Source organism: Lithobates pipiens, unplaced genomic scaffold (genome assembly GCF_037356315.1).
Source record: "Lithobates pipiens isolate NorthernLeopardFrog02 unplaced genomic scaffold, aLitPip1_a1.2 Scaffold_19, whole genome shotgun sequence".
In the NCBI taxonomy this organism is placed as follows: domain Eukaryota; kingdom Metazoa; phylum Chordata; class Amphibia; order Anura; family Ranidae; genus Lithobates; species Lithobates pipiens.
The window spans coordinates 417337433-417362490 of NW_027507764.1; positions in this window are offsets into that span (position 1 = coordinate 417337433).

Here is a 25058-nt window from a genome sequence, read left to right on the forward strand (position 1 = left end):
TGTCACATATTTTCTGAAGGACTTGGTGCAGTAAATACAAAAAATTTAGTTTTTGTAGTTCTCCCCATAAGTTGAACAGAGTAAAGGTATGAATTTGTGAAGGAGGTCATCTGCTTGAATAGGATAAGGTAGTATATTCAAGGGTGTGGTGGAGCTGTGCTAAAATACAGTATTTCTTCTCACATCACAAGCTAGGCTACACCCAAAATACAGTTTTAGGTGCTGTGTAATAAATGGGTCCTGCAATGAAAGTGGGCATAATTGATTTGCAAACACTTTCATGGGTATTGTCTTTGCCTTCACCATGATTTTTGCAGCAAAATGTAACTTACTGTAATGGGCTACAGGGGCATTGTTCTGATGCATTGCCCCTTTAAATTTCTCACACACCTTGGGACAGGTAAAAAAATTGTTCAATGGTCTGTGGGAATATTCTAGAAGCTGGAGGGGCTCAGTATATAAAGGTCTCAGCCATTAGGGTTATTGCTGGTGGTCAGGACAAGCAAAGGAGCTATAATACCCTCCTTTTATATTGCTTACCTGACCATGAAGTCTTTGGTGCAGAGAAGGCAGTGTCCAATGGTGGAGAGAAATGGAGAGGAGGTGCCAAGCCCAGCCAGGAAGGCAGGTGGCAAAGAAGAGGGAGAGTGGTGGAAGTACAGTGCCAGCCCCACTATCTGAAAAGAAGTCAGCCATATGAGTGGGAGATTTCAGCAGCTAAGGATTCTGAGTCAGACCCCCGCCTGCAGCTGAAGACATGAGAGACATCACTAGTCAGGCCTAATCTCCTTCTTCTGTTCAGAATGATGGCAGAAGGTCAAGTGGAGACGGCCATCTCCGGGGGAACACGCTCCACCCTGACGCTGGCCAAGCTGTGGAACTCAGGACTTTCTTGTAGGAAACTGTTGCCCAAAGTTTTTAATGCACATCAGAAAGATGTCCTTTCTGGCTCACCTGAAGGCTCCTCTGCACACAACATATTACAGCAGCAGCTGGGCTGTAAAGCCAGTGTATTTGTGCCCCCTGCTCTTCCACTGAGTGCAGCAATGTCTCTTTACTAATTAAGTTAATGGATTCTTTGGCAAAATTAGCTTCTGTGATTTCTAGTCATTCTACTGTACATCTTTCTAACCCTGCTAGTGTGTGGGCTCCTCCTAACCCATTTGGCAGTATTAACCCTTCCGGGTATGATGATATTACTATTTCCTCAATTTCTGTTAACCCGTCCTCATCTACTGCCCATTTACTTTCTATTATTAACCCTTGTGTGACAGCTGGTGGATTTTCAGTTAGAGCTCTGGTACCAGAGACATTTTTTAAGGAAGCTCTGCCGGGCAAAATGTCCCAGCTTGATTATCATTTGTCTATGGCAATAAAGGAGAAGCTTTGGAAGATGAGTTTGTGGACATTTTGTCTCTCCTCCCCTCTTCAACAGACTCTTTCGTGAGCAGACAAGAAGACTGATGAGTGGGGTGAGGATGAGAGAAGCAGGCCATACTGAGATCATTTAATAATTGGTTACAGGCCTATTGCATATTTGCCAGTGTTTTTGGTGAAAAGCATCCAGATAAAATTTGTGGGTTGTTTCAGCACTTAGAAAATGTGCTGGAAGCATATAGGAAGTTTGGTGGCTTGGCCTGGTTCCAATATGATGAGCCATTTAGACAAAAATGATCCATTTACCCTTTTTTTATGGTATAGGAACCAGAGAGAAGGGGATTTTTACAGTGCTTTAGTTATCATGAAAATACAAAGAAATAAAAAAATATATAATTTTTATTCTGAAAGATTAAAATTAACACATAATATGTGTCGCATAAATGAATATATGTAGAAAAATAACATGCAAAAACTGGTCCACATGATGAGCAGATTGGAGAAGCTTGTGTTCAACTATCCCGACATGTTTCGCAATCGCTTCTTTAGGGGATACACAAACTAATAAACAATAACATCAAAAACAAAAAATTTATTACAAATAATACATGAATCACAATTTATCAAATATATAATCCATACATTATGTTATAAAATCTCCACACTTAGGGCTTTCAAGGAAATGCTTACCCTCCCCCCAATTCCACCGCCTCCCATGGGAGCCCCCAACTTGAGATGGAAAGAGTTTTGTGCATGACCATGCATTCAAAGACAAGGCAAAAATGGTTCAGGAGGGCATAGATGGGGACCAGTCTGGACAGTAGTAAAAAGAAAAACCATAAAATACTACCAAATTACAAATTTCTATTTCAAATTAATCAAATTACATTCTAAATTAATAATTAACATATCCCATGACAATAAAAAACAGGGGCAAAAAGCCCTCCCTAAATCGTCTTAGGTGAATTAGTTTAATTAAATATTGAGAGTAGTAGATAATAATTCATATAGTGTGGGTCATATATAATGTAGACTCATAAAGTCTTATCAGTTTTATCAAAACAGTACTTACTAATGCTCATCTGGGAATCATTAGGAATCTTATACTAGCAGCTCAGTATGATTGTTGAGGGTTAGTATGTCCAAATCGCACTGAACCGCTATCGCGGTCCACACTCGCACCCATAAGCCAAGGGCTCAGTCATTAGGTGTCTAAAAGTATATGAAGCATGGTTAAATTAATGTCTAACTATTTATCACTGCTTTTAGAATGTGGAATTAATAATCTGTAGGGATGAGAATTTATGTGCAGTGTTTTAAATAGTCCCACACAATCCTAGCGTTTCCACCAGCTCATTCAATTAGATAGAGCCAGCCTTTTATATCCCCGTCCACCGAGCTGGCGTCTAATGTCACCGGCTTGATGCGGACACTCCCGACGGTACTGCTCATGCTCAGGAGGAAGGAGGGAAGCATTGGACTACGTTACCCATAAGGCTCCGGAAACAATAGTGAGCCTTACGCAGTCCCACGATATCCAATCGCGGAGCACTGAGGTAACAGGTGGCAACAGATGTATCAGCCTATGCCATATACTGACCTCCATAGTAATCCTCCGGAAGCAATCACGAAATATCGTCATGGTAACGGGCGCTCCAAGGGAAACAACCCCATCAGAGACGCCCTGAGTGTCCGTATGACTTCCTAATGAAAACCAATAGTTCCCCTGGAAACACATTAGAGGTCACAAACCGAAAGGAGCCGGCAGTCAGAACGAAGAAGGGAGGGAGGCAAAACATTCAAGGGCAGTTCGTCCCCCACCAAAACCGGGACCAGATTGACCATGGCTCAAGGGACAAAGGGCCCAAAGCCCAAAGTGTAGAAAAAGGTTACAAATACTTTTCTTTAAATACATTTTTCAAAAAGCAAAAAAAAACAAACAAATTCTATAATTAATTGCACATAAACTAATTTATGGATAAAAAAAAAAAACCCATACCCACAAACCATAACCCTCACCATCCGCCCCTCCTCCCCCCCCCCCACACACACATACATTCAGTCAAAGATTTATGAACTTTTGGAAGTGCATAAAATGTCGGAAGCTTTGGGTCTTTCACATTAAGCCTCATTTACCCTTGTTTGAAATGGGGTATGAAAGATGTTGCCCCACGGTCTAATTTAATCTTGCCACAATGGTCCACCACTCCCAAGCCATCGACAGTTACCAATAATATATCCCCTTACAAAAAGGGATTTTGTTATGCAAATAATGAGACTCAGTGCAAGTGGAACATGTCATTCAAGTATACGTATGAGTGTTCTTTTGTTCTGGTTCGCATACAGTGAACAAGATGTAAGATGTTTTAAAAGAACTGGAGCAGCTGTGCCTCAGTAAGAATATTTTTCCTAAAATGTGCACACCAGTGAAAGTGGAAAATATGCAGCTGTGGCTGGCCCTGTATCCAAACCAGGAGATATCACAATTCCTAACTGAAGGGTTTTTACATGGTTTTCACATTACCAGTTTTTCTGGGGTTAGTTGCAGAAATTGATTTTTGAATTCTCTGAGGTTGTTTGGCAAATTGGCAAAGGAAATTTGTTGCTGGCCCTTTCACTTCACTTCCATTTAGTAATGTCAAGATTTCCCCCCTAGGAGTGGTTCCAAAAAAAAAAAAAAAGCCTAATACATTTTAAATAACTCATCACCTTTTGTATCCGAAAGGATGTTTCCTGAACGATCTTTATCATTGGTTTCTTACTCGTCCTTTTCAGGAAGCCATATTGAAAATTAGGGCTTTTGGCCAGGGTGCACTATTGGCAAAAGCTGACAATAAATTGCAGTTTAAATTATTACTCTTTTCTCCATCAGCTTATAATACTTTAGGTTTTTATGATTATCAATATTTTCATGGCATGTGTTTACCCATGGGTTGCTCATCATCCTGTTCATATTTAGACAAGTTTTCTTCTTTCCTACATTGGGCCCTTGCTTTTGATAACATTATTCATTATTTTCATGATCTTTTAGTTGTTGGCCCTGCAGATTCTTCGATTTGTTTTGATTCTTTACTCTTACAAAGCATTTTGGAGTTCCTCTAGCTGAGGATAAAAACATGTATCCCTCATCATCAATAGAATGTCTGGGAACCTTTATAGATACTAATTTAATGGAGTTTAGTTTTCCATTAAATAAGACTGCTAAGGCCAAATCTTTATTTATTTATAAATATTATACGGTTAATGACATACCATATATACATTGGTCTTCAGTGAAAGGTGCATATTAGCGCATCATATACACCTTTTTGTAGGTGAAGACATCTTAAACAATTATTGGTCAGCATTTTAAATGGGCTCCTTTAGCTAATGATAGATAATTTGTGTATTAGTCTTTCTTGACTGGGGGCCTCCCAGACACAGTCCTTATGTAGAGGTGGGAGGTCCTATGTCCATAGGCATGGGTGAGAGGGAGTTGTGGCATTATATTAACAAATCTTTATTTTATCTTCTCTTTAGGAAGAAAAACATTTTATTGAAAGAGCTGCAATCCCTTATATTGTATTTTGGCATTTGCCTGTAGGAATGAGCCGAACACCCCCGGTTCGGTTCGCACTAGAACCTTCGAACTGACCAAAAATTTGTACGAACTTTAGAACACTATTAAAGTCTATGGGGCGCGAACGTTCGAAATCAAATTAATTTTAAAGGCTAATATGCAAGATATGCAACAGACAACACCAGCAATAAGGGGTATCTTCAGGTGTATACTGTGCTGGAGGCACACAACACCCACTTTAACTCCTGCAGATGCCTGCATTAGAGAAGACCAGCAATAAAGGGTAGATACAGGTGTATACTGTGCTGTGCTGGAGGGACACAACACCCACTAACTCCTGCAGATGCCTGTATTAGAGAACACCAGCAAAAAAGGGTAGATACAGGTGTATACTGTGCTGGAGACACACAACACCCACTAACTCCTGCAGATGCCTGTATTAGAGAACACCAGCAAAAAAGGGTAGATACAGGTGTATACTGTGCTGGAGGCACACAATACCTACTAACTCCTGCAGATGCCTGAGAAAAGAACACTGTCCCTGCCTATCTTGCTCTTTCCCTGCACGCCGGAACACACTACACAAGGCCGCCTCGCCGTGTACTAAACCCCTTGAGCTACAATTATGGCTCTCCTCGCTACTAGCGCTGTGATTGGCCAAGCATGCGGGGTCACAGTGTATTCTTGGCCAATGATGAGCCAGCAATGCACTGCAATGACATGGTGCATTGTGGGCCATTCGTACCACACAAATATGGTGCAAACGGTCCACAACGTTCTGAATTCACTGAACAGACAAACGGCTGATGTTCCAGTCGATCATGCGTTCGAGTTGAACACTGAGCTCATCCCTATTTGTCTGTAGGATAATGCCAGCTAGCAGGATCTTTTCCAAAAGGTTGGACTTAGCCGGCTGGATTTAAATCTCCTTTGTTCGGCATTTGGTTGAATATTGACTTGAGGGAGGATTTACTAGTTTGGGCCAGGTTTTTAGACCCATATAATGGTAGGTCCTTCTTTCAAGATAAAAACAGAGAATAAACAGCGCCAACCTGAGTGCAGTCGTTTAACACATGGTTTTAATTGTAGTAGAAAATGCACTCACTCTGTGTAAGATGTAAGCAGGCACATCATAAGAGAAATCCAAATGGACAGCAGGATGGACAGCGCAGCTTCACAGGAGACGATCCTCTCGGGCTGTGTACTCTTGTCTGGCGGTGCTGGTGGCTTCCAGTGTCCCAGATCAAAGTAAGCAGGGCGTAGGGAAGATCGTCAGACCACATTGTCCTGGGTCACGGTCGGATGATGCTAGTGGCGTGCACGCTTTCGGAACATGCGTGCTCCTTTGTCAGGCATAGCAATCCTCCATTTTGGATGTGGTATAAGATTGAAAAGGGAAGGACAGGTGAGCCAATCAGGTCATAGCACTGCCTTATCAGTAGTTCACTGGGTTTGGCTGATTCAAATGAGCTGGGAGGCAGGGTATTTTGGGCTTTGATAAGTTATAGAAGCTGTTCGTTCAAGATGACTTTGCTTCGACGGCCGATATTAAAGTGGAATTCCACCCAAAAATGGTGAGTGTCCTATTATTAAAAAGTCAATAGCTACACTTTTTGTAGCCACTGACTTTTATATGGGTGGAACTCCACTTTAAGATATTCATGGATGCTGCTGGTTCTCATGGTTTTTCAGCAATTTGACAAATGCACTGGTGTTGCAGTCGTTGGCCAAGTTCCCAGGTTTTCATTAAATCTTGCTTAAAACATTGTATTTTTAAAACTTTTCCCCATTGTAGTGGCGTTTAAAATTTGGGGAAAATTTTTTGTTAACAAGTGTTAACATTTTAATACATGGACAACAAAGAGGTGGTCTTTGCGGTTAGCTGCCTTTCCTCTAAATCCCCCCCCCCCCCGGTCATTAAACTGTTACTTAATTTTGTTTTTTCTGCATTGGAAATATATGTTTGGGTGAAAACTCATTATGTACTGGGGATTGACAATAATGTAGTGGGTGGTTTATCTCACTTTCAAATAACCTATTTCTGCAATCTTATCCCAGATGCAGATTTGGTCAGCTTCTCCTACCCAGAGCACTTGTTGGATTTAATTTAAATCACATTGCTACTGCAGTCAATAATTCTATTATTCCCAAAACATGAGCTCCTTGTCCAGCTGTATGGGATAAATGGGTGTCCTTTAGCAATAGTATAGGTTTCCCTTTTGACTCATCCTTGGAGATTTTGATTTTGGCTTTTCTAAGCAGTTTATTTGAAGAAAGGGTTTCCTAAAGTCACTTGGCTAAAGTTTTGGCAGGTGTTCCTTTTTTCTTTAAAATCATGGCTTATAGTAGTTTTTTCCTAGTAAAACAAGTGGAGCCTTTAACAATCAATGTCCTAATCAACCTGTCTCACGCGGTTTACTCAGTATGTTTTTACACATATGAGGAAGAAAGGCAAGTAAGAAGGGCGAGTTGGGTTGAATGTTTCATCATTTGTTTTTTTGTGATTTGAGTTTCAGATTATATGTTCAGAAATCTACGACAGATCAGTTGGGAAAGGAACCCTGGATTTCATTATTTTCTTGCATGATCAGGGCTATTTGTTCTGTCTCAGTTATTAGAAATCTAAACTCTAAAACATGGGTAATTTATTTATGCACATATATTTCAATTCTTTTCAGTGCTAAAGAAGTGTTTCATGTATTTGGGTTTACAAAAATATAATTTTACCCCTTATTCCTTTTGTATAGGAGCTGTAATGGAGGCAGACAGGTTGGGTGTGAATGAGGCAGTAATTAGGAAGTTAGGTGGGAGTCTAAACGATTTAGTATTTATGATCGGCCTAATCTTTCTTTTTAACTTTAGGTTAAAAATGATATATTTAGGTCATTGGTCATTCATTCGTCTTCTGGGCACGTAATAGGACGCCTTTAGGTTGCAACTCGGACAGTCTGAACTTTGATCCAGAACATATCACCATATTGTGGAAAGGATATATAAAAAATAAGCACCTGCACCCCTGTGTCTCGTGTGAACTAAATTAAATTAAATTTTATTCTAATTAACAGACATTTTTTCTTCATTATTTTCATTTTTTTTATTTCTTTCGTTGTCAAAAAGTCAGAGGCGTCCAGTGGCATAATTTGTATTATTATCTTTTCCATTTGTTTTTAATTTGGCCTTCTCCAACTGTGTTAATTGTGCATTAGGGGCTGCAATGATGTGGGAAAAATGATAACACTTAAATTAATGCAAGTAATAAATATGCCCTTCATCATTTAAAAATTACATCTTCAAATACAACTATTGTTTTCTCTGAAATGGTCCCTAGATTATTGTGGTTACTGTAGCCTAAGTTCAGATGTCTCTAAAACATTTTAAAGAGAATCAACCATTCTATTGAGAAATTTTTGCCCATCATTTGTGGAATCTCTTTTCGTCACATAGACTTGGACGGTGGGACGCTGTTCCTTAGGCGATATGCTGGTAAACACACTCTCTCCTTCTCTTCTCTGATTCATCTCACTGTTCCTTCAGCACCTCACCACTTCCTCTAGCTTTCACTATCACACACACACACAGCACCTTCTCAATCTCTGTCACCTACTTTAACCGATGCACTTATACTTTCATAGACATAGTCATGATCATTACTTTTTCTCCTCAACTGCATACCACACCAGGTTTAATTTATTTTTCCACACTCACCACTTAGTACTTTTTACTTTTTGCTCACTTATTTTTATGCATTCTTTGGGGCTCAACTCTCAATCTTTTTGTCACTACACAATCTCTCACAGCACACCTACTCTTCACATTTTGTCCTCTGACATTTTTCTCTCAACAATCATTACACTTCCCACTTTATGGTACACTTTCCCACGCTGGTGTATTTTTCAGGTTTGCCTGACATCGCATCCATCTTTATGTCGCCTCAGTTCCCATGGAGGGAACTTGTCCCTGGTCTGCTCAGCATCCACCGCCATGCACTGCACTTGCCGTCCTGACCGGTGAGCTTGCTTGGCTTAAACCATATATATACACAACTATGAAACTTCCATTAATACAAGTATTATATTATTTATACATTTTTTATCTCATAGGAATTCTGTGGTAGCATCAGCTCCTGATGAGTGGGAAATTACCCACGAAACGCGTCGAGCTTTTGATTTTGATGTTCCAGCTACATTTTTTATGGAATTATATTCATTTTATTATAGATTGTATACTTAACCAAACAATAACTGTTTTTAGTGGATGCATATCTACCATGTGAGCATACCTGTCAATGCCGGGCTGGCAGTCTTGGGCAATACCATGCCACTTCATTTATTTATTTTTTGCATTTAATATTGTGAAACATTGTTATGTGGATACTATACATTGTGTTTTTATTACATTTATGTCGATATATATTATGAATATGTTCTATTTCTAAAATTTATGGTCTTCCACTGAACAAACAATTAATAAACATTTAAATCTGGTCAAAACTCACCTCCACTATCCAGGTGCTTCAATTAAAGTCCCAAAACTCCCTCTCTACTTGAATTTAATTACGGGATGGAGGCACATATCCATGCTTCATGCAAAGTCCCAAAAAACCCCCCTCTACTCCACTGACAACTGACCTTTATCGTCAAGACTTAGTCCACCCTCTTGATATTGGGCTACACATTTTACATTTTGGGTTTACAACGTAGCATTAAATTGGCCTCTGGTTTGGGGTAGGCTACATCAAAGCCCTGGCTTTTTGGGGACTTTATTACATTTGAAGTAAAGTATTTGCATTTGAGTCATTATGGCCAAACATTGTTTGAAGTGTTATATGCTAATTTAATGGATTTTTAATGGTATTTTCTGATGATCGAAATTTCTTTGAAACCAATAAAAACTAAGACGGCCAAATTATGCCAACTTGGTTGTTTGTGTCTTTTTTGTAATATTTAATGGTTTTATTTGGAACTTTTTGGGTGAATAATGCAATCCCATGCTTCCAGCTTCAGATATATTACAAATCATAATTACAGTATCTCACAAAAGTGAGTACACCCCTCACATTTTTGTAAATATTTTATTATATCTTTTCATGTGACAACACTGAAAAAAATGACTGCTACAATATAAAGTAGTGTGTGTACAGCTTGTATAACAATGTAAATTTGCTATCCCCTCAAAATAACTCAACACACAGCCATTAATGTCTAAACCACTGGCAACAAAAGTGAGTACAACCCTAAGTGAAAATGTCCAAATTGGGCCAAATTAGCCATTTTCCCTCCCCGATGTCATGTGGCTCGTTAGTGTTATAAGGTATCAGGTGTGAATGGGAAGCAGGTGTGTTAAATTTGGTCTTATCACTCTCACTCTCTAATTCTGGTCAATGGAAGTTCAACATGGCACCTCATGGCAAAGAACTCTGAGGATCTGAAAAAGAGTTGCTGTACATAAAGATGGCCTAGGCTATAAGAAGATTGATGCATGAGTGCTGCCAGCACTGGGGAGCTACAGTTAATTGAGGGAACCATGAATGCCAACATGTACTGTGACATACTGAAGCACAGCATGATCTCCTCCCTTCAGAGACTGGGCCGCAGGGCAGTATTCCAACATTAAAACAACCCTAAATACACCTCCAAGAGGACCACTGCCTTGCTAAAGAGGCTGAGGGTAAAGGTGATAGACTGGCCAAGCATGTCTCCGGATCTAAACCCTATTGAGCATCTGTGGGGCATCTTCAAATGGAAGGTGGAGGAGCGCAAGGTCTCTAACATCCACCAGATCCTTGATGTCATTCTGGAGGAGTGGAAGAGCACTCCAGTGGCGATCTGTGAAGCTCTGGTGAACTCCATGCCCAAGAAGGTTAAGGCAGTGCTGGAAAATAATGGTGACCACACAAATTATTGACACTTTGGGCATGGTTTGGACATTGTTGCCAGCGGTTTAGACATTAATGGTGTGTTGTGTTAATATGAGGGGACAGCAAATTTACACTGGTATACAAGCTGTACACTCACTACTTTACATTGTAGCAAAGTGTAATTCCTTCAGTGTTGTCACATGAAAAGACAAAAATGTGAGGGGTGTACTCACTTTTGTGAGATGCTGTATATCATTTTATTCTGAAGCTATTTAAGATACTCAAAGTGCAATAGGCATCATTTGACCTTCATTTAATCATTGTGGCATGCAAATCACAAAAAAGTTACCAATGGATTGTATCAGTTTAAGCCTGGGTTCACACTCTTGCGATGCGGGAACCAGCGTGATTCCAGTGCAGGTTTCCGCATTCCATCTCTCCCTCAGTGCACACTATCCTCTGCAAACCGCTGGGAGTGTCTATACTAAGTTAATGACACCCCCTGGTCAGTTCACAGAATGCAGTGCGAACTGTGGATTCAGACAGGAATGGGATTGCATGGCTGTTAACACCCATGCGATCCAATTCCAGTGCAGGAAAAAAAAAGTTCCTGCACCTTTTTTGTACAAAAATCGAATGAGAGTTCAGCCATACAAACTGTATGGCTGAACTCGCATTGCACAGACATTGCATGTGATTGGCACAGTAATGCGGGTGCGAATCACATGTGATGTCTGTTCGCATATGTGTGAACCCAGCTAAATGTAACAGTTTTTTCATATTTTCCATGATACATCCAAAACATATTAAACCTCATTACCACCAAATGATCATATTTCAGTTTACCCCAGCCATTCTAAAATGTGCAACAGGCCCCCTATTTACCCTTTTTTGTCCCAGGTATGTGATATCACTGCCCTAATATAGATATATGATACTTACTCATTGGGAAAGCATTTAATAAAAAGGGCTTCCTTCTCCCACTACCACTGACCCAAAATAAAAATACGTCATTATTTGACATTAAAGTTGATTTTTTTAACTATGGCCGATTCTCTTTCCAATAAAAGTAGTCCCTGGATGCATCACAAGATCACTTTTAAAAGCAGTCATGTGGGGGCACCCCCCCTACTGCTTTCTGATCGATCTCGGGCTTACCTGACCCATCAGTGAAGCTGGCCACCCATGATTGTGGTTACAAGAGCCAGAATGGGGATCTGTCAATGTAAACAGACAGACCCCCATTCTGACAGGGGAGTTAGAGAGAGATCTGCTGTTCCTAGTGAATAGCAAGAGCAATCTCTCTCCTCCTGCAGTCAGCCCAGCACCAATACAGTTAGAAACACTCCCAGGGAACACACTTAACTCCTTGATCTCCCCCTAGTGTTAGCCCCTTCCCTGCCAGGGACATTTATACAGTAATCAGTGGCTATTTTAGCTCTGATTGCTGTATTAATGTCAATGGTCCCAAAAGTGTGAAAAGTGCCCGATCTGTCTGCTTCAATGTAACAGCCCCGTTAAAAATCGCAGATCATCACCATTACTTGTAAAGAATAAATAAATAATAAAAATGGCATAAATAAATCTCTATATTGTAGACACTATAACTTTTGCGCAAACCAATCAATATACGCTTATTGCAATTTTTTTTACCAAAAAATATGCAGAAGAATAAATATTGGCCTAAACTGATGAAGACCTTTGTTTTTGTTTTTTTAATTTGGGGATATTTATTATGGCCAAAAACAAATGATCAAATACCACCGAAAGAAAGCTCTATTTGTGGGGAAAAAAGGACGTCAATTTTGTTTGGGTACAGCATCACATGACCGCACAATTGTCAGTTAAAGCGACGCAGTGGGGTTTTGCAAAAAATGGCCTGGTCATTAGTGGGAAATCTTCCAGTCTGTAAGTGATTAAAGCGCATTTTATTTCTTAAAAATGCATTTAAAAGAGTGCTGTGCAAATATTGTGTCACATAAAATATTGCAACCATCACCATTTTAGTCTCAAGGGTCTCTGCTAAAAAAAAAAAAATACATATAATTTTTGAGGGTTTTCTAGCAAAAAACAAAACAAAAAATGATAGAAAACGCCTGGTTTTCAAGTGGTTAAAAAGGAAAAGCCACCATGTTTTTTTGGGATTATCGTGACATTAAACATCAAACTTAAAAGTCCACCTGTTAGAAGAAACATATGTGGCAGCCATAGATGTCCTCTCCTAAAATAGTTGTTGCTTGGATATTATGTTTCTGCTTTAGTTTAAATTATTATGAACAATTATAAAGAATAATTCCATGCAGACACTCCCCACCTCAGTGCAGCTAAGAAGGTGCAGTACATTTTATCATCAGAAAAGTGTTGTTCGAACTTTATGAAATTCCCAAAATTGTATTTTCTGTGGTGTTATTGTACTACATGCTAGCTCCAGGTCAGTAATTTAGAATTACTGTGCCCAGATGCAGCCAAGTAGCTAGCATTTTCAGAAATTGGACAACAATGACAGCCAGGATATGTAGTTTGTGACAAGGGTACTTTAAGGCAATGGGGTTGATTTATTAAAACTGGAGAGTTCAAAATCTGGTGTAGCTGTGCATGGTAGCCAATCACCTTCTAACTTCAGCTTGTTCAATTAAACTTTGACAAAAAAAAACTGGAAGCTGATTGGTTTGTATGCAGAGCTGCACCAGATTTTGCAATATTACAATATTTTACAATATTTTTAAAGGTAATACACATCTGAAAGCCAACAGTGTCTTTCTAGTGATTCCGGGAAACTCAAATAAAGTGGAAATGTAAAATAATGTGCTTTCTGATGTCATGGCATTTGGTTTACACACAACATTCAATTCATAAAACTGATTTATAAAGTGATAAACCTTAGCAGTCCTACATATATTTACACCATGATCTTTAAACAAAAAAGACAATTAAAAGTCACTGACTGAACAGGATGAACAAAGCCTCTATCTTACTCAATATCCTGTTTTTTATAACCTCTCTCATTAAAAGGCTTATAATGAGGAAGCAGAAACAGATGGTAATCTAAAAGCTATAAGCAGAGCAGCAGGAAACTTGAAATAAAGCTGTATCAACTTGCATCTTCTATGACTACTTAAAGTAGAGTTAATTGGATAAAACTATGCTTTTGTGTTTTATACAATATAATTTTATTTTGTTCTACAGTTTGTTTAAAGTTACTACTTTAAATATAATATGGGTCAACACTTATGCAATACTAAAACTGTACTACATATATACTGCATATGAAATTGTTAAAGCATGTATAGCAGCCTCACCACGTGACAAAAGATAAGTAATATCATCTTCTTTTTATAGATACTGACTGACTAAGCTGGCAGACTGATGATTTAAGTAAATTACTCCACATTTCTAGTATTATTGAAGAGTGCATTATTGGTCCATCATTTAGTAAGGCAGAAAATATTTATCTAACAAAAACCAATATTTTTTTTATTTATGACTTTTGGAATAACAAGCATTTTTTGTACCTTAACGCCATCATGCGATCATTCATTCCTATTTAAAGTGTCTGCTACCTCAACAGGTAACAAACTCTTATGTAGCTGAGAACCGAGGGGATATAGGGAATGTGATCACTAGGCTTGTGCAATTTGTTTAGTAATAAATAGAAATTAAGCCGAACTTTGCATCTTTCGGACATTTGGATGCATCTTAATGTCCGAATAAAAAAATAACGAATTTCAACAAATACAAAAGAAATTATAGCAGATATGAATGAATTCATCATGATTTGGTAATTCATTAAAGATTTAATGAAACAAAAGGTAAACTCAAAGTAAATCTTACAGTCCAATCAGCTGATTAATTTTGTGCTGGAGGTTGGATTACTAGCAAAGTGCATTCCTGAGAATTGATTGAGAAGGGTGTTGTATTGTATTTGAGGAGAAGAGAGTTTGTCATTGTGTGTGTTAAAAGATTCAATAAAAAAACAACTTTCCAAACTACGAATCATTATCACGAATCAATATACATAAATAAATATCAAATTTTGACTAATACAAAAGAAATTATAGCAGATACGATTGAATTTGACATGATTTGGTAATTCGTTAAAGATCTAATGAAACAAAAGGTCAACTCAAAGTAAATCTTATAGTCCAATCAGTTGATTTATTTTGTGCTGGAGGTTGGATTACTGGCAAAGTGCATTCCTGAGAACTGATTGAGAAGGGTGTTGTATTGTATTTGAGCAGAGGAAAAGAGATTTTGTCGTGTGTGTTAATAGATTCAATAAACAAACGACTTTCTGAACTACAAATCATTATCACGAATATATATACATACATAAATATCGAATTTCAAGGAATACGAATGAAATTATAGTGCATATAACAAATTAATTCAATATGATTTGAGATTCAGTATAACGAATATCGACACTGTACAGAAATAACAAATTATCCGAAAAAGTATTAACGTACCATAACCAATATAACAGAACAAAATTATGTATTTTATGAATGACAACGAACCAAAACTAAACAAAATTTTCCGTTGAGTACAAGTCTATCACTTTTAAAGAATGAGAAAAAAAGTATTGAAAATAGTTTGCCTTTGATTTCTATTTTAAACTGAATGGATTGTTTTACAAGGTGATCGTTTACAATCACTTTAATGAATGTGAGCAAAGGAAAAAAAAGTATGGGGAAGGTATTACGTGTTAAAGTAGTGGCTATTTGATATGATACTGAAATAGCACTAAACATTAACTGAATGAGACTTTGTTGGCTAAAGCACTGTGTGTCATTAACTGATTTTAGGGATTGTTTATCATAAAATACTGTTTGGGCTTATGAGAGTGGTGATTATATAAAAGAGTTGGGGTTGGGGGGGGGGGGGCCTTTTTTTTCCTGATGCCAACATGGCAGCATACTAGTAATAGAGGTCCGCCTCTTAACCACTCCCTCAGGATTAGTGCATAGCATAAAAAAAGGACTAGTTAGCCACCCCCCATTCTTCTTTTTTTTCCTGATACCTCCACGCACCAGTGAAAAGTAAGTAGTATTATGTTCCCACCTCTGCCTCAGAGCAGTATCCGTTTGGGTTCAAGCCTCTCCCAGTGCGAAGTCCCAGCACTCGGACTGCTAAATGCGCTGAGTAACCTGGGAACCACTTCTGTGGGTCTTGATGGGGCCCTGCAGTGTTTCCTCTTTAGGAATGAAATCTGCCATCATGTAAGTCTCTGCGGGCTGAGGCTTAGGGGTGCCAGCTACTTTATTTATTAGTAATATTTGATTTCTCAATTTTTAGTAATATTTGATTTCCCATCTTGCTTGCCCATGTGGGGGCCTAAGCCGTGGCGTCCCTGGCCTCCCTATAGGCTGAGAGCGGTCACCAGGTGCTGTTTTTTCTTGGCTGGGGCTGCTCTGGATGACGTCATCAGGCCCTTTGGGTCTGGTAATGGACTGGGGGGGGGGGGGCCCATTCCGTTTTTTTAGATGAGTTTTATCTATATTGCCGAGACCTGACAATTCATTACAGCCGCGATCAGTTTTAAATTACTTTTTTTCCTTTAGAAATGTTATTTTGCTGTGGTACTGTTCTAAACAGGGAAAAACTGCACCACTTTACAAGCATACTATACACACCCCCCAGGCACGATATTTAAAGGAATATTTAATTTTTATTGTTTCACTTAAAGCATTATTAAAATCACTGCTCCCGAAAAAACTGACGTTTTTAAAACTTTTTTTTGCATTGATACATGTCACCTGGGGCAGGACCCGGGTCCCCAAACACTTTTTATGACAATAACGTGCATGTAAGCCTTTAAAATGAGCACTTTTGTTTTTTCATGTTAGTGTCCCATAGACTTTAACGGGGTTCCGCGGCTTTCGAATTTGCCGCAAATACCACATAATGTTCGTTCTTCGCCGAACATTCGAACGTCCGAACAACCAAAGTTCTGCCCGAACTTATTCTTGGGCCCGAACCATTTGCCCCCTCCCTAATAATCAGTATAGAACTCTAAAACTTCAGCGATAATGTGATCCAAAACAGTCCTGACGGATGTGTATGAGTCCATTATTTGAAGGAATAGGCAATCATTTTTGTATCACAGCTAGGGATGAGCTTTGAGTTCGAGTCGAACTCATGTTCTACTCGAACATTGCCTGTTCGCCTGTTCAGCGAACAGTGAACAATTTGGGCTGTTCGCAACAAATTCGAAAAGCCGGAACACCCTATACAAGTCTATGGGAAAAATCTAAAGTGCTCATTTTAAAGGGTAATATGCAGGTTACTGTCCTAAAAAGTGTTTGGGGACCTGGGTCCTGCCCCAGGGGACATGGATCAATGCAAAAAAAAGTTTTAAAAACTGCAGTTTTTTCAGGAGCAGTGATTTTAATAATGATTAAAGTGAAACAATAAAAGTGTAATATTCCTTTAAATTTCGTAGCTGGGGGGTATCTATAGTATGCCTGTGAAGGGGCGCATGTTTCTGGTGCTTAGAACTGTCCCTGCACAAAGTGTCATTTGTGCAGGAAAAAAAGTCTTTTAAAATCACTTGTGGCTAAATTGTCGGGTCTCCGTAATACAGAGAACACTCAATGAGTGTTCTCTGTATTAGCCGACAATTCATTCATTCATTGATTAAAAAAAAAAAAAAAAAGCGTGGGGGTTCCCCTAAATTCAATTACTAGGCCCTTCAGGTCTGACATGGATATTAAGGGGAACCCCGTGTCAAATTTTAAAAAAAAATTGACGTGGGGGTCCCCCCAAATATCCATACCAGACCCTTCAGGTCTGATATGGATATTAAGGGGAACCCCGCATCAAATTTAAAAAAAAATTTGACGTGGGGGTCCCCCTAAAAATCCATATCAGACCCTTTATCCGAGCACGCAACCTGGCAGGCCGCAGGAAAAGAGGGGGGGACAAGAGAGCGGCCCCCCCTCCCTCCTGAACCGTACCAGGCCACATACCCTCAACATTGGGAGGATGCTTTGGGGGTCTGTGACCCCTCAAAGCACCTTGTCCCCATGTTGATAAGGACAAGGGCCTCATCCTCACAACCCTGGCCGTTGGTTGTGAGGGTCTGCGGGCGGGGGGCTTATCAGAATCTGGAAGCCCCCTTTAACAAGGGGACCCCCAGATCCCGGCCCCCCCCTGTTTGAAATGGTAAGGGGGTACAAAAGTACCCCTACCATTTCACAAAGAAAGTGTCAAAATGGTTAAATAAGACAAACACACTTTTGAAAAAATGAAAAAAATAAAAAAAAGATTCCAGCGGTGCTAATCCACTCTTGCTATCCAGCGACGGATCTCCGGGGTCCAGCGATGGATGATCATATCCAGCGACGGGGGATCTCTCAGTCCAGCGCTGTCCATACATCCTTCTTCTGTCTCCACTCCGGAGACACTGCAGAGAGCCCAGCGCTGACGTTTCTTATATTAGGAGGGCGGGGCCACCCGTCACCTGACCCCGCCCCTCTGACGCTGGAGAGGGAAGCCAGGGGTTCCCCAGTGACGTGTGGGTGACCCCGCCCCCTCTGATGTAACGCAGGTTTCCGTTACATCAGAGGGGGCGGGGTCACCCACACGTCACTGGGGAACCCCTGGCTCCCTTCACCAGCGTCAGAGGGGGCGGGGTCAGGTGACGGGTGGCCCCGCCCTCCTAATATAAGAAACGTCAGCGCTGGGCTCTCTGCAGTGTCTCCGGAGTGGAGACAGAAGAAGGATGTATGGACAGCGCTGGACTGAGAGATCCCCCGTCGCTGGATATGATCATCCATCGCTGGACCCCGGAGATCCGTCGCTGGATAGCAAGAGTGGATTAGCACCGCTGGAATCTTTTTTTTATTTTTTTCATTTTTAATAAAGGAATTTTTCAAAAGTGTGTTTGTCTTATTTAACCATTTTGACACTTTCTTTGTGAAATGATAGGGGTACTTTTGTACCCCCTTACCATTTCAAACAGGGGGGGGGCAGGATCTGGGGGTCCCCTTGTTAAAGGGGGCTTCCAGATTCTGATAAGCCCCCCGCCCGCAGACCCTCACAACCAACGGCCAGGGTTGTGAGGATGAGGCCCTTGTCCTTATCAACATGGGGAAAAGGTGCTTTGAGGGGTCACAGACCCCCAAAGCATCCTCCCAATGTTGAGGGTATGTGGCCTGGTACGGTTCAGGAGGGAGGGGGGCCGCTCTCTCGTCCCCCCCTCTTTTCCTGCGGCCTGCCAGGTTGCGTGCTCAGATAAAGGGTCTGATATGGATTTTTAGGGGGACCCCCACGTCAATTTTTTTTTAAAATTTGATGCGGGGTTCCCCTTAATATCCATATCAGACCTGAAGGGTCTGGTATGGATATTTGGGGGGACCCCCACGTCAATTTTTTTTTTAATTTGACACGGGGTTCCCCTTAATATCCATGTCAGACTTGAAGGGCCTGGTAATTGAATTTAGGGGAACCCCCACGCTTTTTTTTTTTTTTTTAATCAATGAATGAATGAATTGTCGGCTAATACAGAGAACACTCATTGAGTGTTCTCTGTATTACGGAGACCCGACAATTTAGCCACAAGTGATTTTAAAAGACTTTTTTTCCTGCACAAATGACACTTTGTGCAGGGACAGTTCTAAGTACCAGAAACATGCGCCCCTTCACAGGCATACTATAGATACCCCCCAGCTACGAAATTTAAAGGAATATTACACTTTTACCGTTTCACTTTAATCATTATTAAAATCACTGCTCCTGAAAAAACGGCTGTTTTTAAAACTTTTTTTTGCATTGATCCATGTCCCCTGGGGCAGGACCAAGGTCCCCAAACACTTTTTAGGACAGTAACCTGCATATTACCCTTTAAAATGAGCACTTTAGATTGTGAATAGGGATGAGCCGAACACCCCCCGGTTCGGTTCGCACCAGAACTTGCGAACGACCGCCGCGTTCGAAACGAACATTAGAACCCCATTGAAGTCTATGGGACTCGAACGTTCGAAATGGAAAGTGCTAATTTTAACGGCTAATATGCAAGATAGTGTCCTAAAAAGGGTTTGGGGACCTGCCTCCTGCCTCAGGGGACATGGGTCACTGCAAAAAAAAGTTTTAAAAACTGCCGTTTGGCGGGAGCACTGATTTTAATGACGATTAAAGTGAAAAAAAAGGTGAAATATTCCTTTAAATATGGTGCCTGGGGGGTGTCTGTAGTATGCCTGTGAAGTGCCACGTGTTTCCCGTGTTTGGAACAGTCCCTGCACAAAATGACATTAAACGGAAATAACACCATTTAAAACTGCTTGCGGTTTTAATGTTATATCTGGTTCCTGCAATATGGTTGAAAATCATTCAGAAAAATGGCATGGGTAGCCCTCCCTGCCCATTACCAGCCTATTTGGGTCTTGTACGCATATTAAGGGGAACCCCGTACCCATATTAAAAAAAGGAAATGCGTGTGGCCCCCAGGCCCTATATACTCAGAACAGCAGTATACAGGCGGTGCAAACAAGACAGGGACTGTGTAGGTTTGTTGTGTTAAGTTGAATCTGTTTGTAATTTTCAACCGGTACATTTTTAAAGTGTAGCTCCAGTCAAACAAACTATTTTTAAGCTTTTTGGAAAACATAGGGAAGGGTTATCACCCCTGTATAATTTGTTTTGTCGTCCATCTTTTTTCATCTCACTTGCTGCTGTCTCCTTGCGTTTGCAAGTAGGAGATGTTTGTAAGTTGGATGTTTGAAAGTAGGGGCCTGCCCTATATTATAGCGGTATGTACTGGGTACAGAGCACGCAGACAGCACGCACTATCTCCTAACACTACTGACTGCAAGCTCTATTATTAACCACTTGACCACTGGGCACTTAAACACCCTTAATAACCAGACCAATTTTCAGCTTTCGGTGCCCTCACATTTTGAATGACAATTACTCAGTCATGCAACACTGGACCTATAGGAAATGTTTGTCCTTTTTTTCACACAAATAGAGCTTTCTTTTGGTGGTATTTAATCACCTCTCAGTTTTTTATTTTTTGTGCTATAAAAGAAAAAAGACCGAAAATTCTGCGAAAAAATGAATTTCTTCGTTTCTGTTATAAAATTTAGCAGATTAGTAATTTTTTCTTCATAAATTTTGGCCAAAATTCATACTACTACATATCTTTGGTAAAAATAAGTACAAATTGGTGGATATTATTTGGTCTTTGTGAAAGTTATAGAGTCCACAAGCTATGGTGCCAATATCTGAAAATTGATCACACCTGAAGTACTGACGGCCTATTTCCTTTTTTTTTTTTTTTTTTCCACAAAATTGTCATATTATCAGGTTATTTCACACACACAGCATATGCATACCAAAAGACCCTGGAGAATACAATGGTGGTCGTTGCAAATTTTTATCTCACACGGTATTTGCACAGCAATTTTTCGAACGCGTTTTTTGGGGGGAAAAAACAAACAAAAAAAACAGTAAAGTTAGCCCAATGTTTGCATAAAGTGAAAGATGAAGTTATGCTGAGTAAATAGATATCAAACATGTCACTCTTCAAAATTGCACATGCCCGTGGAATGGCGCCAAACGTCGCTACTTAAAAAATCCCCATAGGCGACGCTTAAATTTTTTTTTACTGGTTACATGTTTTGAGTTGCAGAGGAGGTCTAGGACTAGAATTATTGCTCTCGCTCTAACGTTCTCGGCGATACCTCACATGTGTGGTTTGAACACCGTTTTCATATGTGGGCGGGGCTTACACATGCGTTCGCTTCTGCATGCGAGCACATGGGGACATGGGCGCTTTAAAAAAAATTTTTTTTTTTATTGTTCATTTTACTTTATTTATTTTAGTTTGACATTTTTTTCCCCAAAAATATATTTTTGATCACTTTTATTCCTATTACAAGGAATGTAAACATCCCTTGTAATAGGAATATGGGGTGACAGGTCCTCTTTACAGTGAAATCTGGGGGTCAATATGACCCCACATCTCACCTCTAGGCTGGGAAGCCTGAAATAAAAAATAAAAAAAAGATTCTGGCTTTGATCGTACTGGCGAGTTGGTAGAAGCACCGGAGGGCGGTGAGGGGTGGGGGGTGTCTATGGCTGGGTATTTCAGGTTATCACCGAGTATGGCTGGGTATCTCCGAGTATGGCTGGGTATGGCAATTTATGGCAGGGTATTGCAGAGTATTGGCGGGGTATTGGCGGGGTACTACAGAGTAATAGCAGGGTACTGCAGAGTATTGGGGGGTACTCCAGAGTAATGGTAGGGTACTGCAGAGTAATGGGGGTTACTGCAGAGTAATGGGGGGTACTGCAGAGTAATGGCAGGGTACTCCAGAGTAATGGCAGGGTACTGCACTGCAGAGTAATGGCGGGGTACTGCAGAGTAATGGCGGGTACTGCAGAGTATTGGGGGGTACTGCAGAGTATTGGGGGTACTGCAGAGTAATGGGGGGTACTGCAGAGTAATGGCAGGGTACTGCAGAGTAATGGCAGGGTACTGCACTGCAGAGTAATGGCGGGGTACTGCAGAGTAATGGCGGGGTACTGCAGAGTAATGGCAGGGTACTGCAGAGTATGCACTGGTATTGCAGAGTATTGGCAGGGAATTGAGGGGTTAAATTCGGTGAGCAGCGATGTGGGCACTGCAGATGCAGCCCACATCGCTGCTGACACCGATCTCTTTCCCCTCCGCTGTACCGATCGGTACAGAGAGGGGAGGGAGGAACCGGCGTCATAACATGACGCCGGTTTGTTTACAAGTGATCACTCCGTCATTTGACGGAGCAATCACGTGGTAAGCGGCCGCGACGAGCGGCCGTTTACCGTGATCCGTGATGCGCTGGGTCCTGTGGACCCGGCGGTCACGGATGCTCTCGAGTGCGCGCCCCAGGGGGCGCGCGAGAGCAGAATTCTGGGAGGCCGTTAATTAACGGCCTCTCAAAGTTAAACAACCGCCCTGAAGCCGTTAATCGGCAATGGGCAGTTGTTAAGTGGTTAAAGCTAGATCACTAGCTATATAGGTGAGGTGAATATAGTGGTGTATACTGCGGTCAGGGCACAGACAACAACCACTACACAGCAGCAAGATAGGAAATCAGCCAAAAACGATTGGTGTGTACTGTGTTGAAGGTACACAGAACACCCACTGCTTCAGATGCTAACACACTACACGAGGCCGCCTCAAAGGCGGCCTTATATAGTGTGGGGCGTGCACTACACAGCCTCAGCTATGATTGGCCACAGGCAGGATGCCTGTGGCCAATCATGGCTCTCCTCGCTGCTGGCGCTACGATTGGCCAAGCATGCGGGGTCACAGTGCATGCTTGACCAATCATGAGCCAGCAATGCACTGCGCCACCGCAGTGCATTGTGGTCCGCGCGCGCCACTCGAATTTTGACGCGAACGGCCCAAACTTTCGGAATTCGCCGAACGGCCGAACAGCCAATGTTCGAGTCGAACGTACGTTCGACTCGAACACGAAGCTCATCCCTAATTGTGAACGTTCGAGTCCCATAGACTTTAATAGGGTTCTAAAGTTCACACGAAGTTTAGGTCTGTTCGCAGGTTCTGGTGCGAACCGAACAGGGGGGTGTTCGGCTCATCCCTAATCACAGCCTATTCTAACTGACTACATGTTCAGTGTCCATGACTGGTTATTGTCCATTTGACTTTACTTCAGGTGGACTACATTTTAGAGCAATTATTTTGTTTTTCTTCTTTAAAAGGAACTCTGGGCAGAGGGCATGACTGCATTTCAAGCAACAAACAGTCAGGCCAAATTGCAAGAGACCACACTTAGGGACACAGGTCCCCTTGCATGAATATCATTAGATGGCTGCCAAAGACAGAAACTTTCTTCCTTCTTTGGTCAATAAACAACCTGCTAAAGTTCACAGATTGCTCTTCAGGGTGAAACACCCCAACAACTTTAATCTTTAGCCAATGTGACTCAAATGATCGCTCCCAGTAACTGCCGGCAGCATTCAGTCCAGCATAGTCCCGGTGTTACAGCTTTCTGGGTAATTCATATCAATAACATTTTGAATGGGTGTGCAAGGAAAGTTTCAGCAGAGCCTCATTAACGTCACACAACCCATATTTGTAATCCACAATGTATCACTTTGAAAAGACTTCATCGATAAAAGCTGGGATCTGGCAGTGTTACATCTTCCCCTTTGGCATTTACAGTGACCATTTGACATCTCGCTTGTCTGGCCTACAGAGGATTAAACTGCCCAGATTAATTTTGCAGCTGTAGCCCCAGGTATTACAAGGTAAGGATTTACATATACTTTTATTTCTCTATGCTGCAGATTGACAATATCCACCATTCATGAAAAAGTTCCTTTAAACTGGCTTGGCACAGTATTTACCCTGTAGAACAATGTGAGCTTCTCCAGTGGCTTTATACAGCAGGTTTTGCAGAGCCTTGCAATGGTGCACTAACACTTTAGAATCTTTAGGTTAACAATCCCTGCCACATTCAAAGAGGTGTGCCTTGCTACCTCTCACAGACTGGAAACACTTCACTGAGCTTGTCACTACTACACCCTAATTTAGTTGTGCCAGGGCCAATACCACTATTACCTCTGTCTACCTAATAAATAGAGATGGGTCAAGCGACCACTTGTTCGGTTTGTGCCAGAACTCTTGAACATTGTGTAAATTCAGAGCCAAATAATGAACCCCATTGAAGTTCAAGGGAACCAAACTAGAAAATAAAAAGTGCCCTTTTTGAGGGCTTTGATGCAAGTTATTGGGCATACACAGGGTATGGGGGTCTGGGTACTGCACTGGGGGACATGTAGCAATGAAAACAAAGTTTGTAAAAAACATAATTTTTAAATGAGCAGTGATTTACTGATGCTTACAGTCAAATAATAAAAATGAAAGACTCATTTAAATATAGTGTCTGGGGGTCCTCTTAGTCTGCCTGTATAGTGACGCATCTGTACCTTGTATAGAACCTGCTACAGTAAAAATTACATTTATAAAGGCCAAAATATGACATTTTCCCTGCAGGATTTCTTTATTTTATAAATAAAGGCTTGGGGAGCCAGTCTGTATTATGAGGCCAATGCATTTAGTGCATTTAGTGCACTCAGAACAAGATTAGCAATTTTTTGGAAAAATTCTGGTGTCTGTTTCGCAGACTTTGGATAGAAGTAACAGGTGCAGAAAAATTGGGCTTTTGGTGTTGGTGGTCCCTTCACACCATAACCCTATAGAGGTACTCTTGATAAAAGCAAGAATTAGCCTTGCTGTCAAAACTTTTTAAATTA